Source organism: Mandrillus leucophaeus, unplaced genomic scaffold, assembly GCF_000951045.1.
Source record: "Mandrillus leucophaeus isolate KB7577 unplaced genomic scaffold, Mleu.le_1.0 Scaffold303, whole genome shotgun sequence".
Taxonomy (NCBI): domain Eukaryota; kingdom Metazoa; phylum Chordata; class Mammalia; order Primates; family Cercopithecidae; genus Mandrillus; species Mandrillus leucophaeus.
The window spans coordinates 2954221-2969585 of record NW_012103177.1 but is presented as its reverse complement, the minus strand read 5'-3'; the positions used below and the strand labels follow the sequence as shown (position 1 = coordinate 2969585).

General features: G+C 35.0%; 1 long non-coding RNA gene across 1 annotated transcript in view; it reads left to right on the top strand.

The window, feature by feature from the left end:
• Positions 1–359: 359 nt before the first annotated feature.
• Positions 360–15365, top strand: part of LOC105544642 — a 29171-nt gene continuing 14165 nt past the window's right edge. Inside the window, exons 1-2 of the long non-coding RNA XR_001006801.1 lie at positions 360–2321; positions 6084–6176. This is a non-coding gene — a long non-coding RNA (uncharacterized LOC105544642). The remainder of the gene's footprint in view (positions 2322–6083; positions 6177–15365) is intronic.

Sequence of the window (15365 nt, the reverse complement as noted above, 5' to 3'; positions counted from 1 at the left end):
AGGTACTCCATCATGCCAGCTAATTCTGTGAGCTACCCAACATTCTTTCAACAAATTTATATTCTCCTTTTGTTAGCTAGAACTGCTTTTTCTGCTCACATCCAAGATTTTTAACTGAGAGAGAAATTGTTACCTGGGGATGGGGTGCATCAGATACTTTCAAGGAAATGTGGAAACTGTTAAATTGTTCATCTGGCATAGCTGGGGCAGAAACCAGTCAAAATCTTGCTTAAATGCCAATGCAGGAATTCAGTAATAGTGAAAAAGCTAATCAAATTGTTGTCTGTAGTCACCTGGCATCAGGTGCTCATTGCAGCGATGGCTTTTGGGAATTGAGGTGCCCCCACCACAGAATTGAGTTGCCCCCACCACAGAATAGTGGGGTGTACATGAAGAATTTATGGACTTAGAGAAAGGGCAGCTGTTTTGAACATCAATGGACAGCTTAAAGAAACAGAATGACAAGTTAAAATCCTTGAATTCTAGGCTCACAGCACTGACTGAAATCCAGGGAGTTTCTAGGATCAAGATAAAAGGATCTCTTATCTTTTGTTGCTGCAGGGACTGAGCTGGCAAAAAAACAAAATGTGGTATTAGAGATAGTAAAATTAGACTATCAGTTGAATTCAGAGCTTTTCCTCGTCTCTTATGTAAAAATTAGAGAATTGGTAGGGAAAGAGTATTTTGGCACCCTGAACACTAGCTCCCATTGTTAGCCCATTGACACTGAAGAATACACTATGAAAATTCCTTGTACCTCTTCTTAAAGGCACCCATCGCGACTTACCAGGGGAAGAATGCACTGGGAAAATGGAAATGCTAAGATCTTTTCGAGATTCTTAGACACAGCATTAAACACATTAATCTATTTTGCCCATTGGGAGGATTTTCTCTCTAAAACCTACTGGATGACTTGTGGAGCTCATGGGCAAAATAATGCCCCAAGAAGTCCAGTTTTCTCTTGTGCTTTGATAATAGTTTCAAATTGCCTTAAATGTCAACTTACCAGTATTTATGGCAAATAGCTGCCAGTTTGCCTAGAAACTAGATAAGGGATCTCAAAGGAACTGAACTGGGGGACTAGTGGCAGATTTTTTTTTTTTTTTTTTTTTTTTGCGGGGGGAGATTGGGGAAGAGAAGCATGGAAGAATTTCTTAAAATAGGCTCAGAACATAAAGAATATTCATGCTACATGTTAATCCAAAGGACATTTCTAGCCAAACAGCTCATAATATTTAGATGGACGAGTTAACCTAATCTCTCAATGTAGGTTGTCTTCCTTCTATAGAAGCTTTAGAATTTAATGAACAAAGTGACCATAGTTGAAAAGATAGCAGCTACTCAAGCACAACAACACAGGATTCCCTTTACCTGTGTACCAAGATATTTTACCAAAAGTAGTAAATGCAAACCTATAATACTATAGGATAATTGTTTGGACAACTGTTTGCTTGGAATCAGTTGATGATTGTTTTACTGCTTTTGTCATGGAAAATTCATGTAATGCCTCAAGTCAGCATCATTATACCTTACACAACTGAATGCTTTATTCAATGTCACTGTATTTCTCATAGTTTCTTCCAAACAAGAAACTCTATTTCCTATGAACAAAGCAGGAAAATGGGATAATGCCCTTAGGTTTGTTTAGTCTTATATACTTTTTTGAAGAATAAGTTAGGTGTCATGTCATAGGATATTACCTATGATTTGAAACATTTGAAACGTACACATTTCTATTTATTTCACAGTCAGTATACAATAGAATTGAAATTAGTACTTCTCCGAATTAAACCTAATTAATTATTCACAATATATTTATTCCTATCTCTGAAATAATGGGAACTACTGGTTTAGAAACTAGTAATGTTCAAGGCAGAAATGTTACACCAGGGTATTCAGTGATGGTTGCATGGAGTAAACATTGCCAACTGGTCAATTCAGAATCTCATGACCTGAGTCAGCAAACAATAAAATGGGTTAGTGTGTTGTATAGGGTAATTGATATTGAAAGTCAAGAGGAAAGATAATTTATGATACATCAGGAAGGGTGGGTCTCCAGTTGGTTCCATGGGTAATTTTTATGTGACCATATTTATTTGTAAAAGATTGAACTATACAGATAAAACTAGTAAGAGTTCAGAACCCCTAGGAATGAAGGATTTTCATAAATCTACTTCTCCTTTCTTTCAGTTGCTACAGTGGCAAGATCAAGACTGGATCTAGGAGATCTCGGTTCAATATGGAGATTATCCTAGGATTCTAGTGTTGGAGCTATATGCTGTAACTGAAGAGGGTTAAAATTGTCTCCTTTTGGGACATTGGTAAACTGGACTTTTGCTATGAGAGGAAGTTTCATGGTATAAGACAGGAAGTTTTTTTGATTAGAATGGGCAAAAGATTTTATATGAATTACAGGTTGCTAAAGAGATTATTGCTAGTGGGAATGTTGTGAACCTATCATACACATGTTTACCTTATTTGGGATGAAAATCCGTACTATGGGCTGGGCGCGGTGGCTCACACTTGTGATTCCAATACTTTGGGAGGCTGAGGCGGATGGAACATGAGGTCAGGAGATTGAGAAGATCCTGACTACGGTGATGAAATCCTGTCTCTACTAAAAATACAAAAGTTAGCTGGGCATGGTAGCTTGTGTCTGTAGTCCCAGCTACTTCATTCCACTCCAGTCTGGGTGATAGAGCAAGACTCTGTCAAAAAAAAAAAAAAAAAAAAAAAAAAAAAAAAAATCCTTGCTATGTAAATCTTGGAGGAAGCCAGAATTTAAGGTCAGACTAACAAGGTCGTATATTCTTCTTTGTTTCCCCTGGCACCCAGAGCAGGGCAACTGACCTAGGTTCAACCTACTGGATGGCCCACTTTGAATTTTCAGGAAGTGATACAAAATTTTGAAAAGGCCTATGAAAAATTATTGACTATCACTGTGTTCATGGCAGCTGTGCCCAGTGACAGTAGGTCTAGTTCAGTGGTATTCAGGAACAACAGTGAGTGATTCCTGTGTTGTAACCAGGAAATTCCTCTAGTGGAAATTACCTGTATTTTCTGATGTTTGACCTTCCTATTTTCCCAAATACAGTTATCAAGCTTTTGAGTGAATTCTAGTATCTACTCAGTAGGCTCCTGTCTATTGAATCTTTTCAGGATTCAAATCCAACTTCAACATTACCTCCAATCAAATGCTCTCCCTGGACTCTACATTGGTAATTGAAATGCCATTCTAAAAACTTCAGATTATAGCTTCTGTCATGGCACTTCTCATATTTTGTTATAATTGTTTTCTTTGTCATGTTAATTTCCCAAGTAGAAAGTTGAAAGGACTAAAACTTTCCTGTGGTTAAAACAATCTGGCCTCATATAAGATTTGATAAAGTAGGAATTCTACAACTGTGTTTCTAATCAATCAGTATAGTTGACCTCTGGCTGTTACCTTACATGGGTATTAAGTTATTGCCTCTCAGCTCAGACTCTTTCTTCTACACTCTGCTCTGTGAAGCTGGACTAGAAATCTGCAAGCTTCATGTCTGCTTTGCCAGCTGCCTTCCTCTTAGTCTTGGCTAGTAGAAAGCACTAGAGGGAGCTGTAAGGATGGAAGAGGGAAAAGAGACTTGCTCCATCTTGTTTGTTTGGTGCTGGCTTCCCGTTTGCTTCCTGTCATTGAGCATCACCTTAGCCTCATCTCACCTCTTCCTGCTGGTAGCAGCAGTTTGTCTCTGTAGAATGTTTAATTGACTTTGCAGTTCTTCAGCATTTGCAGAATCAGTCTCAATGTGCTCCTGCAAAAACAGCAGCCCCTGATGCTGTCAATCAGCATTCCTCTTCAGAGGCCTGGGTCCTAGTCCCATAAGATATTTCCCTCAAGCAAAGAGACACAAGCATGGGTGAAGCAGCACGCTTTATCCGAGATCTGAGTTTCAGCTCTGCACAGACCCTCCTCCAAGATTGTACGTTTGCATACCCAGTCCTAGTAGGGTAACTGCAGTCTATAGAAACTCCTTCCATAACAATGCAATTATTTTTCTTTTTGCCATTTTAAGTCTTTAGTACCTAGTTAACACTTATTATATAAAACCATTTCTGTTAAAATAACTGACTTGACTTTGTCTTATGAATGGACCCTGACTGATACACACTCATTCTAGTGTAATATATGCAAAAGCATGCTTGATGGTACCCTGAACTGTTCTGGCCCATTTTAACCATAAGTAACCATGAAAAGTGCATCCTTCTGCATGTGATATATTGACTCAGAAAACTAGAAAAATCCAGGTGCTTAGGCCAATTTGAATTGTATTTTCAGTATTCAAAATGAAAAGATGTAATGAGGATGTTCATGTTTTACTCTATTTTTGAATTGCTTATTTACAAAAATAATCATGTCAGGGTGTTGCATAGAACAGGTTATGTACTCAAATTGGATAATTTGAGATACTTTGAGATGAAATTAATAAAATGATGATCTACAAAAGCTAGAGCAGGGTATAGAGAAATCAAAAGAGATTTCAATACCCCAGGGCCAGTTGTAATGGAGAGACCTGTTATCACCCTTATATCTGAAAGGACTAAAACCCATAGAGCGATCTGTGCAGCAAGAATCACCCGTCAAGAGCTGTGACCTTTGGCAGAGGTATACAATCAACCTGCAGAAAAGGAGCAAGGAAAATAAATTTTCCTACCTACCTCTGATCTCCTGCCAGGGATATCCATTAGCCAAGCTCAACTAGAAACTGCAGGGCAAGGGAAACACTTAATGCCGTTCATAGAGATCATTGTCCTGTGGGTCTGCTGGGGAGAGGTGGAGGGCAGAAGATCTGAAGGAGTGAATGGAACACAGCTTCAAAAAATGGGTTAATTATAAGCATAAATGAAATATTTTTAATAATGGAACATTTTCAGGAAGAAATCTTTTTGAATAAATGAGGAAAATATTCTGAGGGCAGGGAGGGAACGTGATGGGAAGAGAAGAGAACATTTACAAAGCATTTCTGGAAGCATAGAAGTTAAATATCAAAGAAAAACACTCTGTCATCTGAAAACATGAGAGGAATTGGAAATATAAGTGTTCTAAATAACATTTTTACTTTTAACAATAAATACAGATTTTTAACACACTTTTATCTTGATTCTGGGAAGCATTTTAGTGCTCGGTAGCATTAAGAAACACTGAAACAGGTTGACAAATACCTCCAAACATATATAACATGTGTATGTATGTATGCTTTAACATTTCAAAATATAATGTGGTAAGTTTCAAAGCATTTATAATTAATTAAGCTGTTTTCACAGCCCTTTAGAAGAATATTTTTCCAGGATAGCTGACTGCATAATGCTTTGCATGATTTATTTATAGACTACTAATGAAGACATATCTAATCATCATAATTAATTGGTATTTTTGTGCTTTGGGGCCTAATCACAAAATCTTTTACATGCTAGCTCAAAGTAAACCTGGCTATGGGGCAAATATTTAGGACAAACCCTGCTTGTTGTTTTTAATATACAGCTCCATTTTATTGATTTGTTTATTCAACATTTCTGACTCTGATTATACAATGCCAGAATAAGTGGCCCATTTGGTCAATTTAACTTTTTAAAATACTTTCTTAAACAAACAAAAAGAAGACAGAGGAATCATATTTGGCACAGTAGATAAAAACTTCAGTTTTTTACATTATTTATTGTATTGTATTACTATCAGATAGTGATACTGTTTAGAAGAATTTTGATTACCTTGAAGTGAAAGCAGAATTATTCTCTTCTAATTTACTTGTTAATTTTCCTTTCTCTTTTACTCATATGAAAAGTAACTTGAACTCACTGTTATGAGACAAATTAAGGTTTTTGTTTTGTGTATTTTTTACAGCTATTGGGAGTTCCTGAGGAAAACTCTCAGAACACCCACTTTCATGTCTAGATACTGAAATAGTGAGAAATTACACCAAGAACAAAGGTGAATATCAAATATCTCTTTTATTTTGAACAGAGGCCAGTTTAGTATGTGGCTTTTATGCTTTTATATGCAGCAAGCACTAAAATTACACTGGTGTTTACCCTGTGTCCACAAACAGAAACATATAGAAGGCTGCCCGGGAAGGGCAGGGCAGAACTTATATTCTCTTTGATCAGCTTCCCAGAGAAAAAGAAGGCCGGAGTGAAGCCAGGTATGTCCAGTTATTCTTTCCCAAATGTATAAATGTCTTAAATCACTCCACCTTCCATGGACAGAATGAGCAAAGAGAGGGGACTAGAGTTTTACTAATTAATCTCCTCTCAAAGAAGAGTTTCAGATTAAAGATTTCAGTCTATTAAAAGGAAAGAAGGAAAAACAAATATTTTGTATTTTCCAATGGCTTTATTCAGTTTAAGTGATCCTTTGAATATTTTAGCATTAAAATATTCTAAACATTTCATCTGATATATTTAATCCTATCATGAATCCCAAATATCACCTCAGTGTTTGCTTCAGGAACCCAACCTGTGACAGGTGCCCATTGTTTTATGAATATGAGCATGTTCTCCTTAAAAAGAGACAATACTTCAAACAGATTATAAGACAATGATTGAATATTAATAACGATAGTGATAAATTAGAATATAACATGATGTATTTAGTTTTTATTTGAAACTTATCTAAAGTTCTGAACCTTCCTTTGCTTTATAACTAAAACACCATTTATTTGAACTCCTGCAAAGGGTAGTGAGTTTTCTGGATGGTGACTTCTACTGAAGTTTCTGGAACTGGAATAACTTTCCTAACTAAATTAGTATATTAACTAATTTTATTTTTAGTGATCCTTCTGTATCTATGATTTTCATTTAAACTGACTACCTAGTGATGCAACATAATTCACTTGCTTCTGCAAACATTCTGATTAAATCAGTCATTATGAAGCCCTTCTGAGAAGCCACTAAGACAAGAAAAAGTGAATATTCCATCAATAAAAGGAAATCAAAGTGAGAGATGGATAAATATCATTAGTATTAATTAGTCTAATATAATTATTTAAAAATTTAAGCAATAGAAAAATATAGGGCCCAAAAGATCGTATTTCTAAGTTAATGAATTTATGAACATGAGAATTGTATAACTGTTTGCATTAGTTTGGGCTGCTATTAAAAAAATCATAGACGTGGTGACTTTAGAGCAGACATTTGTTTCTCAAATTTGGAAACTGGAAAGTCTAAATTCAAGGTGCCACTAAATACAATTTCTGGTAAAATTCTTCTTTCTGGCTTGTAGACAGCCATCTTCATCTTCATCCTGTGTCATAACATGACGGAGACAGATCAATTTTTGCTTTTCTTCTTCTTATAACACCAATAACTCCATCATGAGGGTCCCTCATAACCACATGTAGCCCTAATTACCTCCCATTGTCTCCATCTCCAAATACCATCACATTGTGCATTAGGACTTCAACATATAAGTTGAGTCTTGGGGAGACTGAAATCAGTCCATAGCACCAGTCACAAAAAAAAAATATTTGAGATGAGCAGAAAAAAATTGCTTTTCAGATTATAGAGAAACACTTGGATTCCAGCAGGTATCATCTTAGGAATGCTGAACTTAAGATAAAGAGACAGGGGGCTGAGTTCCATTGTGGGGCTGAATGCCTAAAACTCTTGAGATGGCTTAAAAAATGTCTGTAACTATACCTTCCTCAGGAATAAGATAGGGCTACTGAAGATCTTTCATAGGGTTGTGTGTATTTCTAAATGAGGTAAGATATATACTCTATGTGTCGAAACAATAATAGAAAATTAAAGGTAAGATATCACAATGTAATTTCTTCATTTCAGATACCAACACTATATATATATGTGTAGTGTGTGTGTATATATACACACACTATATATATATACACACACACACTATATACATATACATATATATATACACACACTACATTTTAAAGGAGTTATGAGAAAGATGGAGTATTTGAGAAATGAGCAATTTTGAGGAAAGAAGAGCTAGTCTATATGAAAGATGTTTAGGGAACTATATTTTAAGCCTTCCACCACTGACTGTCTTATGAACCTTCCCACACTCCTTATTGGATATTGTTCTTCCTGAGGAAGTTTGCTTTTCCTCTTTAAAATAATACCTGTGAAATTTTAAACTGTACTTTTGCATCCAATTGTTTGAACCATTTAAGTAGAGTTGATTGATTTCAGAAGCAGTGCTATTAAAAATGATGAGTAATTTGTTAAAGAAGGAAAACAAAACATGCGGGAGAGAAAACACAGGGTGAGACTGGAAGAGAAATACAGAACATTGAGACCCCTGTGATGGCGTTAAAGCATTGGGTTAATTACTCCTTCCCGGAAATTAAGATGAGAGCTACTGGCTCAAACGTGTGAGTGAGTGAGGACAGGGAACACAAATAAACCTAACAGTAATTTATCTTACAAGTGTGAGAAAATACCGTCTCCTTAGAATGTGTAATGTGTATATTTCTTATTAAGGATTGATAGGTAACCTTTAGAAACTGCCCAATTAGCATTAGAAATTGATAGTGTGGGTCAGGTGGGGTGACTCACACCTGTAATCCCAGCACTTTGGTAGGCTGAGGCGGAAGGATTACCTGCGGTTAGGAGCTGGAGACCAGCCTGTCCAACATGGTGAAACCTCGTCTCTACTAAAAACTACAAAAATTACCTGGGTGTTGTGGTGGGCCCCTGTAATCCCAGCTACCTGGGAGGCTGAGGCAGGAGAGTTGCTGGAACCTGGGAGACGGAGGTTGCGGTGAGCCGAGATCATGCCATTGCACTCCAGCATGGGTGACAAAGTGAAACTCTGTCTTAAAGAAACAAAAAGAAAAAGAAATTGATAGTGTGGGCTGGTTGTGGTGGCTCACGCCTGTAATTCTAGCACTTTGGGAGGCTGAAGCAGGCAATCACGTGACATCAGGGGTTCGAGACCAGCCTCGCCAACATGGTGAAACCCCATCTCTACTAAAAAAAGTAGCTGGGTGTGGTGGCACATACCTGTAATCCCAACTACTTGGTAGGCTGAGGTAGGAGAATCACTTGAACCCAGAAGGCAGAGGTTGCAGTGAGTGGAGATCATGCCATTGCACTCCAGCCTATGTGACAAGAGTGAAACTTTGTCTAAAAATAATAATAATAATAAAAAAGAAAGAAATTGATAGTGTGACACAGCACATTCTTGATTAATACTAAAAGTGTGTAAATATAGATATGTAAATATATATATAGAGAGAGAGACGGAGTCTAAAAGCATATATTTTCTAAATGAATACTTCCCTTATTTTTTATTAAAAATACACATTTTCTCCACTTCCACACTGTATAGTTTACTGTGTTAAACATTTGCCCACCATTTTTTTTAAAGAATGTAGAATATACAAAAAAACTCTTCATAGCTTGAAATGTGCATAGGAGATAGACAAGTTTAGCTACTGCAGGATGAAAAGACTTGATGTGTTTTATGCCATGTTTATTTATTCCAACTATAAAAACAGAAATGATCCGCAAAGTAGTTTGATGGATAATGACTGAGGTTGTAAAAGTGATTGTGACTAATGGTATTTACCTTGTTTGGTTAAGTTAATTGAAAATCAAGGTGAAATTACCCTCTAGATAGATCCTATATTTTATGACATTTGTAAAATCATAAAAAGGTTATGCCATCCTCAATTCTCAAAAACTTGTATTGTTTTTGAAACCGTCAGAACATATTTTCCATCTGTATTACAGAAACAGGTAAAGAATCTGATATGATGACCTCATTGTGTTTGTGTTTGGCCATTACAAGTGTTGGCAGTTCCCTGGCTTCTGTTTGGAAGTAGTGTGTCAGTTGCATCTTATAATATGTTTGCCTTTGGTGAGGCATCAGAAAACATGTCACATATTGGAGATTTATGTACTGTAAAACGTCTCAGGAGCTTAACTTCACCATTAGGGTTACTCCTGTATAAACTTTGATAAAAGTAATATCTTTGCTCCCTCCCAAGATAAATGAAAGAATTTAAGCCCACTTTGAGAATTCTAAGCTTTTGTGGTCAGTCTTCTTTTGTCCTCCAAGTTTGTAATTAATAGGGTTTAAACAAAGCTGTAATCTGGTGGATAGTTTGAGCTTTTGACTTAATCGATCAGTTGGAAAATTATTAGCTAGTTCCTTTACTTTACTTTTACCCCACCCCAGGATTTAGCTGTCTATCTGAGTAACGTATTTGCCTGGTTTTATGTATTAGCATACTCTCAGTTGAAAAAGCAAATCCGAATATGCACATTGATAAAGCACTTGCACAATAAAAGGGGCCATAAAAATATTTATAATGCTTCTGAGATGTATTAGTCAATAAAATGAGTTATTCATTGAAATTTAATAGGGTGCAATCTCAGATGGAGTGCAAGCTCCTATTGAAAAATTGACACATTTTCTTGCTGGAGGGAAGGATACATGTACGTCTAGCACTATGCAAGTTGTAAGGATGCTGGGAAGCTGGCAACTGGATGGAATCCTGAATCATATCTTACACAGCTGCTGTTTCACTTTCTCTAAGAGCAGGGCTATGCTGATTAAGCCATAAGCATTTGCAAAGATTTTTTTATTTTATTTCATTTTATTATTTTCTGGCCATCTGTAAATCATAGAAGAACAGGAATAGGTGACTTTCTTCCTTCAGCAACAGATCACCAATCCAAATACTCCTCTCTCACATAAAATTTTGCCCTGGTCAAACTCTTTTCTATTCCTCAATCAAATTCTACAGTTTCTTTTTTCTTCTCTCTAAAATGATTTTTATCAAATGTTCATGTATCAAAAGGCATCAGTAACCATTTTTTTTCATTTAAACCTTTACTTATCACTTTAATTTAACTTGTTCTTATATATTTATAAATTCTTAGAATGCATTACCTCTATTATTGGAATTTTTCACATATAACCTTGCCAACTTATTGCAGTCATTTAAAAGACATATCTCTAAATTCCTTGATACTCCTCATTGCAAAATACACAGCTTAATTCATTTCCTTTTGAGTGAGGACTAGACTTAGTTATTCTTTTCTAGTGAATAGCATATGGCAGAAGTAATAAGATTTCACTTGCAAGATTATGTTATAAAAATCTGTGGTTTCCTTCCAGAATTTTATTTCTTTCTTGCTGTTCTCACTCTCTTTTTCTTCCTCTATTTCCTGAATTACTCATTCTGGGGAAACCAATATTGTGGCTACTCAGGCAACCTTTGGAGAGGCCCACATCATGAGGAACTGAAACCCACCAATATCAGTTATCTTGGAAATGAATGATATTCATATTCACTCCTCCCCATTGAACCTTGATATAACTATCGTTCCAGTCAATATGTGGCTGAAACTTTGTGAGTGATCTCAAGACAGAACCACCCAGCTAAGACACTTAGATTCCTGACCCTCGGACACTGTGAGATAATAAATGTTTACTGTTTTATGTTATTGAGTTTGGGGTAATTGGCTTTGACAGCAAAAGACAGCTAATACACTTGTATATCTTTACTTTCTCTTTTACTAGATTATGAACTTTATGAAGAAAAGGATACATACTATTGATGTTCTATTTTTAGTCTAGATAATACATGCCTGCAGATGTAAAAAATAAAATCTCAAAAGATTAAGCCGATAAAAGTTTATTTGTACTAATATAAAGCCTAATATGGGTAAGGAGATGTAATAAAAATAAACAAATACATATATAAGATAATTTTTATGGTAATTAATTATCTGAAAAATATAAAACACCTGTAGTAACTTAACAGAATTACTGACAAAAGGAAGACAGAAGGTACATTTGGACAGAGTGGTGAAAAATCCCCACTACTAGAAGTTAATATTAGAGTTGAAATGTGAACATTGCCAATTAACTCTGCAAATACTCAGGGAAGAGCATTCTGGACTGAAGAGCAAATACCCCAGGTAAGGACCTTTCCTAGCCTGCCAATAGGAAACAAAGTGAGCTGGTGGGCAGGAACCTGTTAAAGCAGTATTTTGTAGGTAATAATGAAGAGGTTGGAATTTATCGAAAAGTTTCATTGTAACTTGCATTTGCTGTAAGTCAACACTCCAGAGAAGACCACGGTCAGCTGTGAGTTATTATCAGCTGACACAACAGCTGGGCAATGAGTGGAAAAGGACATCAAAGTGGATCAGCAAGAGTGTCTATGACAATCACATTGGCCATTGAATGGAGAATTAATTGTGGTGGTGGTAGTGTGATTGGGCAAGTGGAGAGTAGGACAACCAACTAGTAGACTGTTGTAATACCACAGAAAAGGGGAAATCATTCATTAAACTGGCATTAGATGTAGAAAAGAGGAGTTGATTGAAAAAAAAAGATTTAGGATGTATTTTGGAAGAAGAGTCATGAGATGAGATGTTTAAATTTACATCTCCTTTCAGAATACATTCTAAATCTCTTTTCTTTCAACTCTTCTTTTCTGCATCCAGCCCCAGTTTAATGGAAAGTGGATAATGAAACATGACCCCCTTCACCACCTTTTTGTTTTGTTTTGTTTTGTTTTTGGTTTGGCCTGTATTACTGGATAGTGCTCTTTACAGAAAAAAAAAAAATTAAGGAGATACAAAAAATACCATATCTTTCCAATATCTCCCAAGATAATTCCATTTTCAGAAAGACACTTCAGTTTTGTATATCACTTGAAGAGAACAGGGTAGAGAGGGTTTCAAGGGGAGGAAGGAAAAGTGGAGAAGGGAGCTAGAGGTCAGTAAGGAAAGGAGTAATTAAAAAAGATAATAAGGTAAAGAATAATACAAAAGGAAAGGAAAAGAAATAAAATATGAGAGGCATTAAAGGAAAAAAGAAAAGAAAGACCAAGGGTAATCAATGTAAAGTGGTTAAAAAAGAAAAGTAAAAATGAAAGCAATGAAAGGAATAGAGTTAGATGTCTCTGAGACTCTTCGGGGGTCTGTAAGGTCCTCCTTTGTCCCAATCCATGTCTGTGTGAGGGCAGATTTTCTTCATATAGTTCAACCAAATAACATATTGCAACAGACCGAATGTAGAAGTAGGTATGAAAATCTAGCTATTTTCTAATAAGTGAGGCAATGCAGAGATTTACAAAACTGAAAAATTATGCTACTCTTATCATTTTCTAAGCAATATAGTTATTTTAATAAAACACATTACATTGATTTTAACAGGTAATGAATTTATGTTATTTATAAGAATATTTTAAAACTGAATTCAATATGTTTTCTAATAAGGAATATGTGTGTGTGTGTGTGTATGTGTGTGTGTGTGTGTGTGTATAAATATATATATCTCCTACAGAAATAAAAGCTCTTTGGGATCTAGTTTTTAAGGGAAAAAGTAGTTCTATGACCAAAACATTTGAGGATTATTACTGTAAAAGTGATCGAGGTTTTATGGCAAGTATTAATTAATATACTCTTCTGCCAAGCTGCTCTTCATCTGGAAAAACAATGTGTTATCACCTGTTTATTTAGTAATTATAACTCAGAGATTTCACTCTGAAAAGAATAGCCAAAATTGCCAGACAAGAAGTAAAATAAGTTTATGTCATTTAATGACAGGAATATTTTCTGAGAACTGTGTCATTATATGATTTAGTCATTGCGGAACATCATAGCATGTACTTACACAAACTAGATGGTACAGCCTAATACACACCCAGGCTATATGGTGTAGCCTATTGTTGCTAGGCTATAAAACTGTACAGCATGTTACTGTACTGAATTTTACGGCCAATTTAACACAATGGTAAGAAATTGTGTACAATTATGTGAAATTACCTACAGATATTAAAAAGTTATAGTAAGAAAACAGTATTAAAGACTTTTAAAATATTACACTTGTGTAGGGAACTTAAAGCTTACAGGCCTGGAAGTTGCTCTCGGTGAGTCATTGAATGAGTGAGTGGTAAGTGAATGCGAAGGCCCAGGACATTAATGTACACTTTGCAAACTTCAGAAATATTGCAAACTTTGGCTACACTAAATTTATAAAGAAATTTCTTTCTTCAATTATGTATTAATCTTAGCATACTGTAACTTCCTTTCTTTATAAACTTGATAAAATTTTAACTTTTTGACTCTGATAATAACACTTAGTTTAAAACCAAAACACCTTGCACAGCTGTATAAAAATATTTTCTTTCTTCATACCAAAATAAGGTAGAAGAATTTGGAAGAACCCTTGGAAGTAGATGCTGTGATAATTAAATGTAAATATCAAAATTAGGTATAACAAATTATATTAAAAAATCAACAAAATCCCTGCCATTCAGTGTTTAAAAACAGGTTCTATAAATCTGAAGAGAAATCTTTTCCCCTATATCAGGTACTATAATAAATTTTGGCAAAAAAGGCTCTGATAAATGTAAAAGGGAATATTAGTCATTGTCACCATGATCCCTGATAAGTGAAGACATGCAAACCATAAATGTACATATACAGAGACACCAGAATGTCATTAATTTGGATTTGCAAAAGCAGACATCTTCTTATTCTATTCTACTAATGAAAGGGTTAGCTTCTATCTAGTTCAGATATGTGCTGTGAGTGCACAATTAACTTCTACTGAGATCCATAATCATGGATTGTTTCCAGTTTTAAACACTGTTTGTCAAATGATGCTTTTTGTATACAATTTTAAGCCATGAGAACTGATTCTTTTGGGGGGAAGTGGTAAAAATCATTTAGAAATTAGACTTAGATTTTATTTTTACAAAAATTTCTTAGACATTCTGATGTTTTAACACATTTGGATAATTTTCATTTACAACTTTTAAGCTTTGGACAAAAAAACCTCGTTAAAGTGACAAATAAATTATAGGAAGGAAATTCAATAAGACAAATACAAATAACATAAAGAGTTACTCTTAATGCAAGGTAAGAAATATGTACACAAATATTTATAACAATATTTAATCAAAATTTACTATGTATAGGTCTTTTAACCTACCTAAGGATAATTTATAGTAAATAATATATTATTAAAATAAAATATATTTTTAAATATATTAAATTTCTTCTAGATATCTTCTTTTCTCTATTAGTATGCATAGCTTATTCTTTTTTCCCTCTTTAATTTCAGATCTCATTCTATTTAAATCATCCTAAATTTTCAATTAGAGAAAAATTTCATTGCAAAGGTTTTACTGAATTGCTGGGGGATATTAGTCCATTTTAACTTTGAAATTAAATTATAAACTGTTTTGTTACATAATAAAGAGAGCTTACAGAATTTGGACAGTGATTAAAGTAATTTAAAAATATGTATTCAGTAGTCATCTCATTAATTTCCAATTCTAAACTGTGGCTAAATACCACCACTGTCCTCTCTCTCTCTCTCTCTCTCTCTCTCT